Here is a 13761-nt window from a genome sequence, read left to right as displayed (position 1 = left end):
CATAATCCTTGGATTTCTCAATGAAATGTGCAATTCTGTTATGCATGTGATCTATCTTTGAATCATAATACGTTAACGTTGCCAACAAATCCTGTACTTCCATAATCTGAATGATATTATTTGAATGTTCATTTACTAAATCCATAATTTTATTGATTGAAGCTAACTGATTCCTTAGTTCTGACATAATCAATTCATCTTCATGAGTCAAGAACTCAATTTTCTTATTTTGATTACTAATTTTAAGACGATTGGAAATTCCTAAACCTAAACTTGCAATAGACCCAAAGATGTTTAATGCAGCATAAATAAACGGATTTCGTCTTTCTTTATGTTCGTGTCCTACAGTCCACATCAAAAGGTCATAAGCCAAAGATCCTGTCTCGTAAGTCTTATTTTTCAAGTCATCAGATAGCATCTCTGTAACTTTTAATGTTGATCCAAGCAAACTCTCTGTAGTCAAATGAAAATGTCTTCTATGCAACTCATCCAATGAGGCAGAAAACCTTGAAATGGCGGTTCTTAAGCTAGTGACATCATTCTCTTGATGAAAAATTGCTTGCATATTCATTTCTACAACTACGTTGCTTGATGTAATAAAAACGAGTCTTCTTGTCCTTCAACTATAGTGCCATATTTAAAATTTATACTTTTAGTTTTAGAGCTCATCCCACACGAGAAAAATGTCTGAGCGAACAATATCACTCCCAACATCAAAAAATTCATCTTGGAAACCTGTAACGAGAAAAATATATGTAATTACTCCTGTATTAAGAAGAAAACTTCTAATCACATAAAATAAAAAAATTTTCCCTCACTTCTTTCCCTCTCTTTTCTTTTTAATTTCTTATGTGAGCCAATGGTACTATTCTCTCATCCATGGGTTGGGATACGTTTTGAACTCTAAACCTATTGGCCGTTAATGTTTCCAAAATGTTAAATGGGCCTTCAAACTTAGGTGTTAGTTTATAATTGAGTCCTTTGCGTACATTGATTTGAATATACACGTTATCACCCACGGTATATGTTTTAGTTGGTTTCGCAGTTTTATCATGATTCCTTTTCATTATGATTTGTGATTCTTCTAAATTCTTTCGAAGGATATCATATCGACTTATACTTGCATTTATACATTCTTTTAAAGGATTTGATAGATTAGTTGTAGGCGTTAATACATGGAAAGGTGTTCTAACCGGGGTACCATACAATGCTTCATGCGGTAACATTTTAATTTATATATGATATGAATGATTCAGAGTACTCAGTGCCGCCGGTATTGCAATATCCCAGTTGGGGTCTGATACCCCTAGTGTTACTCTTAGTATATTTAAAATTTTCCTATTTGCTCTTTCCACTAGCCCATTCGACTCTGGGTGATATATCATGGTATTTATTTTCTTTATGCTGAGGAATTCACACAATGAGGTAAGAAAGTGATTATTAAATTCACCACCCAAGTCTGAGATTATCATGTGTGGAATTCCATGTTTACAAATGTAACACTCGTAAAACTTCCTAGCGCATTCAATCGCAGTTTTAGTTTTAAGCGCTATTAGTTCTGTATATCGAGTTAAAGCATCTATAATTACTAAGAGGTGCTTATTTCCTCTGTCTGACTCATAAAATCCTGTTAACAAATATAAATGTATTCTTTCAAAGGGTTGATTGGGCACAGGATAAGCTCCTAGGCTGACAGGTGTTTTCGTATGCCCTTTGTTTTCCTGACATGTGCGACAATTAGCTATGTGTCTTTTTATATTTGTAAGCATCGTATGCCAATAAAACAATGATTTGGCTTTCTGTGACATTAATGAGAACCCCGGGTGTCCATGTAATGGATTTGAATGCAACCAATTCAGGACAGTGGAAATAAGTGAGATTGGTACTACTACCTGGTCGTTAGTTACATGTGGTGTATTGCGGGTTTTCCTTGTCACAGTCCTACACAGAATATTATCTTTGATTATATAATTCTGCTGCTTATACTTTATATATTCCTTTTCCTTATGATTGCCTTTCAAAGCATTTATAATTGTTTCTATTTTCTGATCTTTTCTTTGCTTAGTCTGTAACAATTCAGCGCTCTTCTTGTTCAGATATTGTTTTAACAATAGGCATGGATGTTGATATATCTATTAATTCAGCTAAAGGCTCCGTACAAGATGACACGGGGTTGCATGATAATGCATCCGCAATGATATTTGCTTTCCCAGGTAAATACCCGATTCTTGCGCCAAAATCTTGAATGATCAAATGCCACCGAGTTCGTTTAGGGCTGTGGTTGAAGCCTTTAAAGAACTCTGTTAGTGGTTTATGGTCAGTAAGAACCTTAACGGGATAACCGTAAATTATGAACTTCAAATGCACTAATGAATTAACAATAGCTAGCCCTTCCTTGTCTATTACTGCATACTTACTTTCGGAAGTTCTCAATTTTCGAGAATAGAAAGCTATCGGGAAAAATTGTTTATCATATTGCTGAAGCAATACCCCTCCTACTCCTAAGTCTGAGGCGTCTGTTGCAATGAAGAATTCCTTACCGAAGTCAGGAAATTTTAAGATAGGAGAACTACACAGTTCATATTTCAAGGTATTAAACGCCTGTTGATGTTGCTCAGACCATATGAAATCTACGCCCTTCTTCGTAAGATCAGTTAAAGGAGCGGCTATTATTGAATAGTTGCGTATAAAACGCCTGTAATATCCACTATAACCCAGAAACTGCTGTATTCCCTTGACATTAGTAGGTATGGGAAAATTACGTATAGCCGACACCTTATCATGGACTACTTTAAGACCTTGGCTTGACACCATGAAACCCAAATATATCAATTCTGTTTTGAAAAACTCACACTTACTAATCTTTACCCTTAAGTTATGTTGTCTTAATCTCTGTAGTACTAGTTCTAACTTACGTAAATGTTCTTCTAAGGTGTTGGAAAAGATTACAAGATCATCCATATAGGCATGCAATATATCCCCTAACAAGTCTCCAAACACTATGTTAATCATTCTTGTAAATGTTATAGGAGCACAACGTAAACCAAAAGGCATCCGTAAAAATTCATAATGTCCCCTGGCTGTGCTGAAGGCTGTGTATGGGATACTATCTTCTTCTAATGATATCTGGTGAAAGCCTTTAAGTAAGTCCAAACTGGTAAAATATTTATTCTGACCTAACAAAGACAAAATATCGTCAGTACATGGCACTGGGAATCGATCAGGGATCGTCTCCTCGTTTAGACGACGGAAGTCGACGCAGATACGCCATGTTCGATCTTTTTTCGGTACAACTATTAAAGGAAAATTATAAGGGCTGTTTGATTTCCTAATGACTCCTTCTTCTAGCATTTTACCTACTTCATCATTTATTTCATTCTGGAATTTCATAGGGAGTCTGTACGAGGGTACAGAGATATTTTTCTGCTTGTCCTTTAACCTTATTTGATGCTCGATCACATCTGTTTTTCCTAAGGATCCATCCGTAGTGGAAAAAACATCATGATATTTAGTTAAAAGTCCAAAAATTTTCTGCTGAATTTCTTCGTATTGAATGTCTTTATTGATTTTATTTTTAATAGATCGCAAAAGGGATTCATCCGCAACTGATTGAGAGTGATTGATTTCAGCAACGGTAAGAATACGATGTTTATAAACTTCTACATCTAAGATGTGTTGATTTTTGTGAATTACTAAAGTGTTATTTAACCCTGGATAGGTACGGTGGGTCGTTCGCGACCCCGAGCGTCAAAAAAAAAACAGGTTTTTCTCACGTGACTCACCCCCGTGACTGAATTTGTGGGTGATCGACCTGCAGGAGGTGTCTCCCCTACACGCTCTAGTAGTGTCCAGATGTGCATTGCTGTAGCTGTACTCCTTCCCCGATTTCTGAGACGCGTCGGGGTCGAGCGCGACCGAGTTTACCCTTCTAAGGTAATTTGCATAATTATCAAAGTTATTACGTATTATGAAATTGTCGTAGAATGGTGCAACTTGTATAGGTTATCAGTTGTGGAAAGTCTTGGTGGATTGTTTGGCTACCATGTGCATGATTTTTTTTTTAGTTAAAATGTCGTTCATCACCACGAGGACCATTTTACCACGAATGCCCCTTTTTCATTTTTTTGCCAAGTCATTTTTCCGTAAGATATTGCCAAATAGTGTCGTAAAACTTTTGCTTGTTTAGTGTTGGAAAGTGTGTCTAGATGATCTGGCTACCCTTGCGTGACTTTGTTTTTGTCAGATACGACGTAGTTATTGGTATATTGGGTATTTAACTGCGGTTACCAATTTCTGTTTTTTTTCAATATTTGTAAAAATTACTACGTAGTAAGGAATTGCCGTATATTATTCATTTTTTTTCATGTTTATGTGTTAGAAAGTGTGCCTTGAGGGTTGGGCTAACACGTGCATGTCTTTTTTTTTATCTGAGATGCCGTATATTAGAATGTCAGGCATTTTACCGCGAGTGCCCCTTTTTAATTTTTTTTCATTTTTTGCCAAGTCATTTTTCCGTAAGATATTGCCAAATAGTGTCGTAAAACTTTTGCTTTTTTAGTGTTGAAAAGTGTGTCTAGATGATCTGGCTACCCATGCGTGATTTTGTTTTTGTCAGATACGACGTAGTTATTGGTATATTGGGTATTTAACTGCGGTTGCCAATTTCTGTTTTTTTTCAATATTTGTAAAAATTTACTACTTAGTAAGGAATTGCCGTATATTATTGATTTTTTTTTTTCATGTTTATGTGTTAGAAAGTGTGCCTTGATGGTTGGGCTAACACGTGCATGTCTTTTTTTTTATCTGAGATGCCGTATATTAGAATGTTGGGCATTTTTCCGCGAGTGCCCCTTTTTATTTGTTTTGCATTTTTTTGCTTAGTCATGTTACCGTAAGGAATTGGCAAGTAGTGTCGCAAAACTTATATTTTTATAGTGTTGGAAAGTGTTTCTAGATGATCTGGCTACCCATGCCTATTTTTTTTTTAGCCAGATATGGCGTATATATAAGTATGTGTTCGATTTTCCTGTGATTGCCATTTTTTCGTTTTTTCCCATTTCTTTCAAAATTACTACGTACTAAGGAACTATCACAGAGTAATGATTCATTTATATGTTTATTTGTCGGAAAATGTGCCTTGATGGTTTGCCTAGCACGTGGCTGAAATTTTTTTTTTCTGAAATGCCGTATATTAGAATGGCAATTTTTCCACGAGTGCCCCTTTTTATTTGTTTTGCATTTTTTTGCTTAGTCATGTTACCGTAAGGAATTGGCAAGTAGTGTCGCAAAACTTATAATTTTATAGTGTTGGAAAGTGTTTCTAGATGATCTGGCTACCCATGCCTATCTTTTTTTTTTTTAGCCAGATATGGCGTATATATAGGTATGTGTTCGATTTTCCTGTGATTGCCATTTTTTCGTTTTTTCCCATTTCTTTCAAAATTACTACGTACTAAGGAACTATCACAGAGTAATGATTCATTTAGATGTTTATTTGTCGGAAAATGTGCCTTGATGGTTTGCCTAGCACGTGGCTGAATTTTTTTTCTTCTGAAATGCCGTATATTAGAATGTTAGCCATTTTTCCGCGAGTGCCCCTTTTTATTTGTTTTGCATTTTTTTGCTTAGTCATGTTACCGTAAGGAATTGGCAAGTAGTGTCGCAAAACTTATATTTTTATAGTGTTGGAAAGTGTTTCTAGATGATCTGGCTACCCATGCCTATCTTTTTTTTAGCCAGATATGGCGTATATATAGGTATGTGTTCGATTTTCCGGTGATTGCCATTTTTTCGTTTTTTCCTAATTCTTTCAAAATTACTACGTACTAAGGAACTATCACAGAGTAATGATTCCTCTAGATGTTTATTTGTCGGAAAATTTTGTTTACTTCTTTTTTGATTGAATATCATCAAATTTTTTTAGCTAAAATATTATATTGTTTTACATTTTTTTTTTCGATTTTATTTCCCTTCAAAAAAATTTTTTTGGGTCAGAATTTTAATTTTATAGTCGTAAAATAATCGACAATTATCCAGCAACCCACCATACAATTTTTATGCATATCCAATAATAATTAGATTAGTAAATAACACCTTGAAATTGACATACCCTTCCTACATTTCAAGTGGCAGATTAGGGAGTCTGAGTCAGTGTGGTTGGCGGCCATTTTGTGGACATATCCGTAGCGTAAGTTGCCCTATCTATATATATTCTTGTTCCCTATAGAATTTGTGATATTTTGGTATATTTTTACCTGCATAAATATCATATTATATATTAAATATATGTATTTTTTTACGAAATTTCTAAGTACTCAAAAAATTACCTTTAGATATGGCCCCTGATGTAAATGTAATTTACAAAATAATTAAGATTTTTTTACATATTTCTATTTTAGGATAACATATGTTTATTCCCTAAAAAAATTAGCCACTTCCTATTTCATTTGGGTACCCAAAAAAATTCATGAAATTTGGACAATTTTTTTTGGCCAAAAAAAGTTACCCTTTTTTTCTCATTTCAGATCTTCACCTCCATGGGTCTGACTTCATCCAAAATACATCAAGATGTGTCCTAAACATTCAAGAATCAATTCCTAAAAGGATTTGTGTATATATGTATAAACTTTTTTTTATGAATTTTTATGTCAGGTCTTTTTTTTCTACTTAATTTTTTAAAATATTTATAATAAATAGTTTTTCTGCAGATGAGTAGTATTTATCTTTCCAGTTGTTTTAAGCATTCATTGAAGTTTTTTTTGGCAAAAGAAAAAAGGAGGTTACTGCAAAAACTGATTTTTCAAGAATTTTTTTTGGCGTCGGGGTCGTTCGCGTCCGAGTATACCCTTAAAGGGGTGTCCGAGGAGCGTACCTATCCAGGGTTAAATGATTACAGACTTCAATATTACATTGTTGATGTGAGCCTACTGTATAAATAGCTTGTGTGACAGACAATCCGTTAGTTTTCAAAGTGTCAGAAAGGATTAATATTTCAGATCCCGGTAATGTTTTCTTTATTTGCACTATTAAATTCGAAGGTACATTTGGTTCGATAGATTGCGTGCAAGATGATATTACGGGTGAACGAGAATTCTGCTGGGTCGCGTATATTATTTCTTTATTAGTGAGACAAGTTATTGGTTCTTCAACGTACGTTACGGTTACATTTGTCGTCTCCTTTTTATCCAAAACTGATTTTAAGGTATTAGAAGACTTATAGAATTTACCTTTGATATACACGCCGTGCTTGGCAGGGGCTAAGATAATGTTTTGATTTCCCATAGATGGGTATCCTATAATTACAGGTGGATACATATTGATGTTTTTTACAACAACAAATGTATCGGCAAACGTGCGTTTACCGACTTTGAACTGAACATGAGTTATGCCTATGACATTTATTTCATTATTTCCTATACCCGAAAGTCTAATTACGGATTTTTCAATCGGAAAGTTTGAAAACAACAAATGATGTGTCTTCAAATCCATGATATTACGTGGACTACCAGAGTCAAAAAATAACGTAAAGGATTTGTGTTCTAAATTTACAGCATATAAGGTTGGTCGTAACTCATTTTGGCTTATTATAGTATGAATTCGTTGCAAATCTACGGGAGCATGCACTGTTTTACTTAATTCAGCCGTGTGTTTCATAGGAAAATCTATTGTCTCACAATTATCTGATAAAACATTAAATTGATTATTCAATACTATTGATGTTGACATGAATGACCTTGACCCAACATCACTCTCTTCCCCTCTGGAGTTAACTATGTGGTATTTGCTTTGCTCTGCACATTCCGAAAATTAGTCTGACCTTGCGAGGTCTGGTTTGACGACCCAGGCTCAGCGATATTCGAAGAAGTGTTTGTTTGTTTTGGACTCTGAACTGCATTGACATTTGGTTGTTTCTTCTTATTGTTAAAATGAGGATTTTTCTTTTTATTTCCATATGGAACTGACTGTGGAATTGACTGTGTATTTCTGGGATTCTGTTGTGTCTTACGCGAGTAACATTGACTGTATGAATGAGTTGCACTGTTATGAATCGAGCAGAATTTCGTTCTGCAGTCCGCGCTTAAGTGACCTTGACGTTTGCAATTATAACACGTCATTCCCGCTACTTGACTACTAACTACGTTCACTGTTTGTGGCTTTGTTTCATTCTTTGCAAAAACTTCCCGGGATCGAGATCTGGACACTTGGACATGTGTTTCTTTATCTGTTTATATACATCCAATTCCGTACTTGCAGGCGTTAACTTCTTATCTAAACACCGCACTAAAGCTTCAGGCAACATAAGTGTCATGCAAGTTAAATACATTAATCGTAAAAAATCTTTCACGGAGATGTTATCCCTAGTAACCCAAGTGGAATTACCTAAAATGTCCTGATATTCATTAAGCCTATCATCTATGAGAGCTGCTCTCTCAATAACATTAAGCCGATTCATAGTGGCTTGATTAAGTGTATTTCGTAACGTTAATACTACATCCAAGGCTTCCTCACCCCCATAGACCGCGCGTAACCTAACTTTGAAATCATCCCAGGTAACTGCTTCTTGAAATGAAACGCCTCTTAAATACGCACTCGCATCCCCCTTAGAAAAATCTATAAAACTTTTGCACAAAAGAGTCTACGATTTGTTTGGCATTTAAATGGGCATCGACGGATGAAATCCATGACTCCACATTTTGTGGCAAGAACCCATTGACCCGACCCTGAAAAGGAAGGATTGCTGACCTGGCATTTACAAGCGTCACAATTGGAGGAGGATTAGTCTGGCCTACGCCACTAGGTCCAGGGGTAGGGCTCACAGGGGGAGTCATGACTGCTGTATTTCTTTTCCTATCTCTTCGACCCCTTGCAATTCTATCAAAATATCTATATGAATACAGTCGTCCACTGCGTAAACGCATATGTATAATAAAATTCCCCAAACAATGTTACTAATCCCAAGACATTTCCCGAGAATTTCTGAAAGAAAAAGGAATTAGCACAAAGAGAGAAAAAATTCTAGATGAGAATTCGGAGTTGAACACAGTTTCCTTTAATGAAAGGAAATAAAAGAATAGCAAATCACTCACCCCAGTAATAATCGACTAACGACTCGTGATAACTACACTTCACTGCCTAAACTGGAATGAATTCAAAAATTTGTACTTAGCTTATATATGGTTCTGTGTGATGTCGACACATCCTCTCTCTCTCTCTTGATGTTTTGTTAGCGATGTATCGTTCGAGTTTCTTGTTGAATGTAGTGCTTCCTGGATATGTTTTGCAAACGTTGAACGTCAGTCCTTAGGTTTCCTAGGATGTTGATTGAAGATCCAGTTCATCAGTATGTATTCATAACATTCATTAAATGTTAAATATTTCGATGGACTATATTACTTAGTCAAAATTGTAGATACATGTAGATAACGTTGAGTTCTTGAAGATCTTTCTATGGTTTTACAGCTTTTATTTTGAAGTCTTGAAGATCTTTCTCTAATTCTTAGAGTTTAATTTTATAGTTACTTGAAGATCTTTCTCTGATTCGTAGAGTTTAACCGCTGCCACCATTTATATGTGTGCTACTTTTATAAGCACACATTGAGTATGTGTTGTTTAAGATGTGTAAAGCTGGATAACGAAGTACATCTTATTAGCTTTAAAAGTATTTATTGTCTAAAAACAACAGAGTTAAACATCTCCATCATAGGAGGGAGCTGGTTTGGTCGGATGACCAATTCTGGTGAAGTATAGATATGAACTGATTAAATTATCGATATCACAGATATCGTATGCTTAGTTGATGTAGCAATTTTATCACAATCTCAGAGGACACCTGCATCCGGTGACGTCACAAACTTTCACACACTGATGCATTGGTGTTGACGTTTAAGAAAAATGTTACATTGCTGAGGCTGCATTGTGCATCCTGTTTATGATTTTAGTGACTACAGCAAATCCCACGGCTAGCATCTTCATCCAAAATGACATATTACGTCATGTGTTTTAAACATGTAATAATAATTATTTCACTTATTACATATATATATGCATATATATACATATATGCATATATATATATATATATATACATATATGCATATATATATATATATATATATATATATGTATACATATATGCATATATATACATATATATATATATATATATATATATATACATATATGCATATATATACATATATGCATATATATATATATATATATATGATTTTAGTGACTACAGCAAATCCCACGGCTAGCATCTTCATCCAAAATGACATATTACGTCATGTGTTTTAAACATGTAATAATAATTATTTCACTTATTACATATATATATGCATATATATACATATATGCATATATATATATATATATATATACATATATGCATATATATATATATATATATATATATATATATATATATATATATATACATATATGCATATATATACATATATATATATATATATATATATACATATATGCATATATATACATATATGCATATATATATATATATTTATATATATATATATATATATATATATATATATATATATGCATATATATATATATATGCATATATATATATGCATATATATATATATATATATATATATATATATATATATATACACATACATATATGCATATATATATACATGCATATATATATATATATATATATATATATATATATATATATATACATATATGCATATATATATATATATATATATATACATATATGCATATATATATATATATATATATATATATATATACATATATATGCATATATTATACAAAATATATCAAAGATATATTTCACATTTATTGTTTACTTGACAGTATGTTATTTCTCTTTTATTTACATAAACTCCCGGATACCTTTTAAAATATTTTGTTTCTTGTTAAGCATGGGATTTAGGAGTTTATGTTTTGAGTTCCTTCTACTTCTCATGAATCGTAATCACCAAGTTGTAATTAGCTATTTAGATTTACTATTATTACTTTATTGTGGCTAAAGTTCATCTTCATAAAGTTAATTTGGCTGATTCATGATAAATGTTTTCTTGATTAACCTTTTCAAACCCAAAGCTATAAACGAAATAACAAAGTTTAGCAGACGCGACCATATAATGTCTCGAAGAGGAGGTGACGATATAACTGCCAAAACGCAGAATAGGAGTTGTGACTCGAAGACCAGAACGACAGGACCTGTTGTTGAACACTCATACATGTTTTTTGTGTATCAGCCGATCTGCTTATAGTCTTCATGGATGACAGAGTTTAATGGTATAATTAATATGAAGATTTACTATTAAGAAGTTTGCCGAGGACAGCTACTATTGACGATGAAGGCGAAATTCAACAAAACTACCGAAGGATTTGGGGAGAGAAAGGAGACGGGTTTTTAGCAGTTTGGAGGTTATGGAAAATTTCAGTGGTGACCATGTTGTGCTGGAGTGGTGTCTGGCGTAAGGTCATCTCTCCAAGAATATAGCACGGTTTGGAAGGGTTACAGTGCACAAAGGACAAGGATTCTCTCAAGCAAAGGGATTAAATTTTATTTTACTCAGTTATAAATTTTCTATTTCATTTTGACTGTTGTAATTAAATATAAATTAAACGATTTCTTTAATTTACCCTGTCACCATTAATTTGTATATCATTGCATGATTTCAAGTAAAAAGTTTTTCCATATGGCGACCGTGACAGGATTCGTGCAATCCTTAACCTCCCTGTCCTTTGTGTTGTAAGCCTTTTATTGTGGGTGGGGCTGTCCTCGGCTTCTTTATTTTTCATATTTGATATAGGCTTATTGCTATATGTAGTGAAAGCATCAAATTTGTGCTCGGTATTTGAATATTTTTATTGAAGTGAATATATGTCTTTTGTAACACGGATAAATATTCGTAATTGCTGGAAACTCTGATTTGTGTTTATCTAGGTTTGGTATTAGATTAACTTTGTAGAATTATTAACATGTCTGAGGATATATTGAAGAAACGGCGTTCGTACGCTCGGCAAAGAGTAACAAAGATATATAATACAGTTCAATCGAATCTCGAAGGATTGTCTGAACAAGATAGACTTTTGTATATTCACAGACTTGAACAGTTAGAAAAAGAACTGTTAGAGTTAGACCAGGAAATATTGAACTATGTCATAGATAAGGAAGACGAAAGCTCCATTGAACAAAAGATTTTCACAGATGAAGACTACCAGAAAAAGATAATGTCGGCTTTAAGTTTACAAAGGCGACAGGCTTCTAGTTTAGAAACTGTAACCACGCCTACCCCGGTAGTTAACCTTAAGAATGAGGTAAGGATGCCTCAAGTTCCTTTACCTGAATATGACAACACCAAGGGTCAGTGTTTAGTAAAGTTCTTTTATGAATTTGAAAAATTGACTAACAAACAAAATTGGTCAAATCACTTAAAGTTTATGTATCTACAAAATCAGTTGTCAAAGTCTCCAAAGGCACTTGTGATTCTCTTGATATTGATAACCAGTCATATGACGAGGCAAAGAAATTATTATTGCAAGCATTTGCAACTCCATTAACACAAAAATATGATGCAATTAAGAAACTTGTAGAATTGAAGTTAACTTTATCAGGTGATCCATATGCCTTTGTAGCCTCGATGAAAACTATTATGAATGCATTCAAAAAGCTTGACGTCAAAGTTGACGATGTTCTCCAGTACTTCATATGGCATGGTCTTAATGATCGCTTTCAATCTTTACTAATTCAGATAACAAATGAAAGCAAACCCTCATTAAGTGAAATTGAAAGTAACATATTTGAGGCTGTTGAGAGGTATAACAGAACGAATGAAAGAAATGTTGAGCAAAAGGAGAAAACTAGGACTAAGAATATAGAATCAAGCACAACTCTCGCAACCAAAGTTAGTGTTAGCCCTAAATATAAGTCATGTATCTTATGTACAAAGGATGGTAAGCAAGATACCGCTCATTTGCTCGTAAATTGCCCAGTTTTTGCGAATCCTAAAATGAAAGTAGAGAAACTTAAAGAGCTGAATGCTTGTGTTAGGTGTGGCTATCATAATCATGTGACTCGTCAGTGTAAATTTAAGTTTACCCAAAGGTGTAGAAATTGCAGTGGATGGCATTTTACATACCTGTGTGTTGCTAAGGAGAGGCTTAATAGTTCCAGTACTAAAGCTTCTGATTCTAGTAATACTGAATCCACTGAAACCTCTATGCATACTAGTGGAAAAAAGCCAGAACCAAAGCATACTTTAAATAGCCTCACATTAGCTGAAATTCATCAAAATGTTACTGGTGGTGCTGCAATTTTACCAACTTTTACATGTTCTGTGGCTGAAGAAAATAATGTGGTTCGAGTTTTACGAGATTGTGGTAGCCAGAGAAATTTTATTTGTAATAAGCATGTAAACCATATGAAGTTCCCTGTCCTAGCAAAAAACGTCTATATGACTATTCATGGTTTTAATTCTACTAGGGACCTTGTAACTGATATTGTTAATGTACCTCTCAAGTTAGGTAGGGAATGGCATTCCATCGAAGCAGTTGTTGTACCCAGTATTGATATAGAGTTGAAACTGGAAGGCTTAAATGTCATTGTTAAAGAATTTCAAGATACATTACATTTTAGCAGATAAGTTTCTTAGTGGTAGTGTGGACACTATTGGTAACATTGGTCTTATCTTGGGAAATGATGCTGACTTTTTGCTGTCGCTAACTACACACAAATTTGGATTAAGCAAT

Source organism: Palaemon carinicauda, chromosome 19, assembly GCF_036898095.1.
Source record: "Palaemon carinicauda isolate YSFRI2023 chromosome 19, ASM3689809v2, whole genome shotgun sequence".
NCBI classification, from domain to species: Eukaryota; Metazoa; Arthropoda; class Malacostraca; order Decapoda; family Palaemonidae; genus Palaemon; species Palaemon carinicauda.
The sequence above is the reverse complement of the archived record's forward strand: the minus strand, read 5'-3'. Positions refer to the sequence as shown.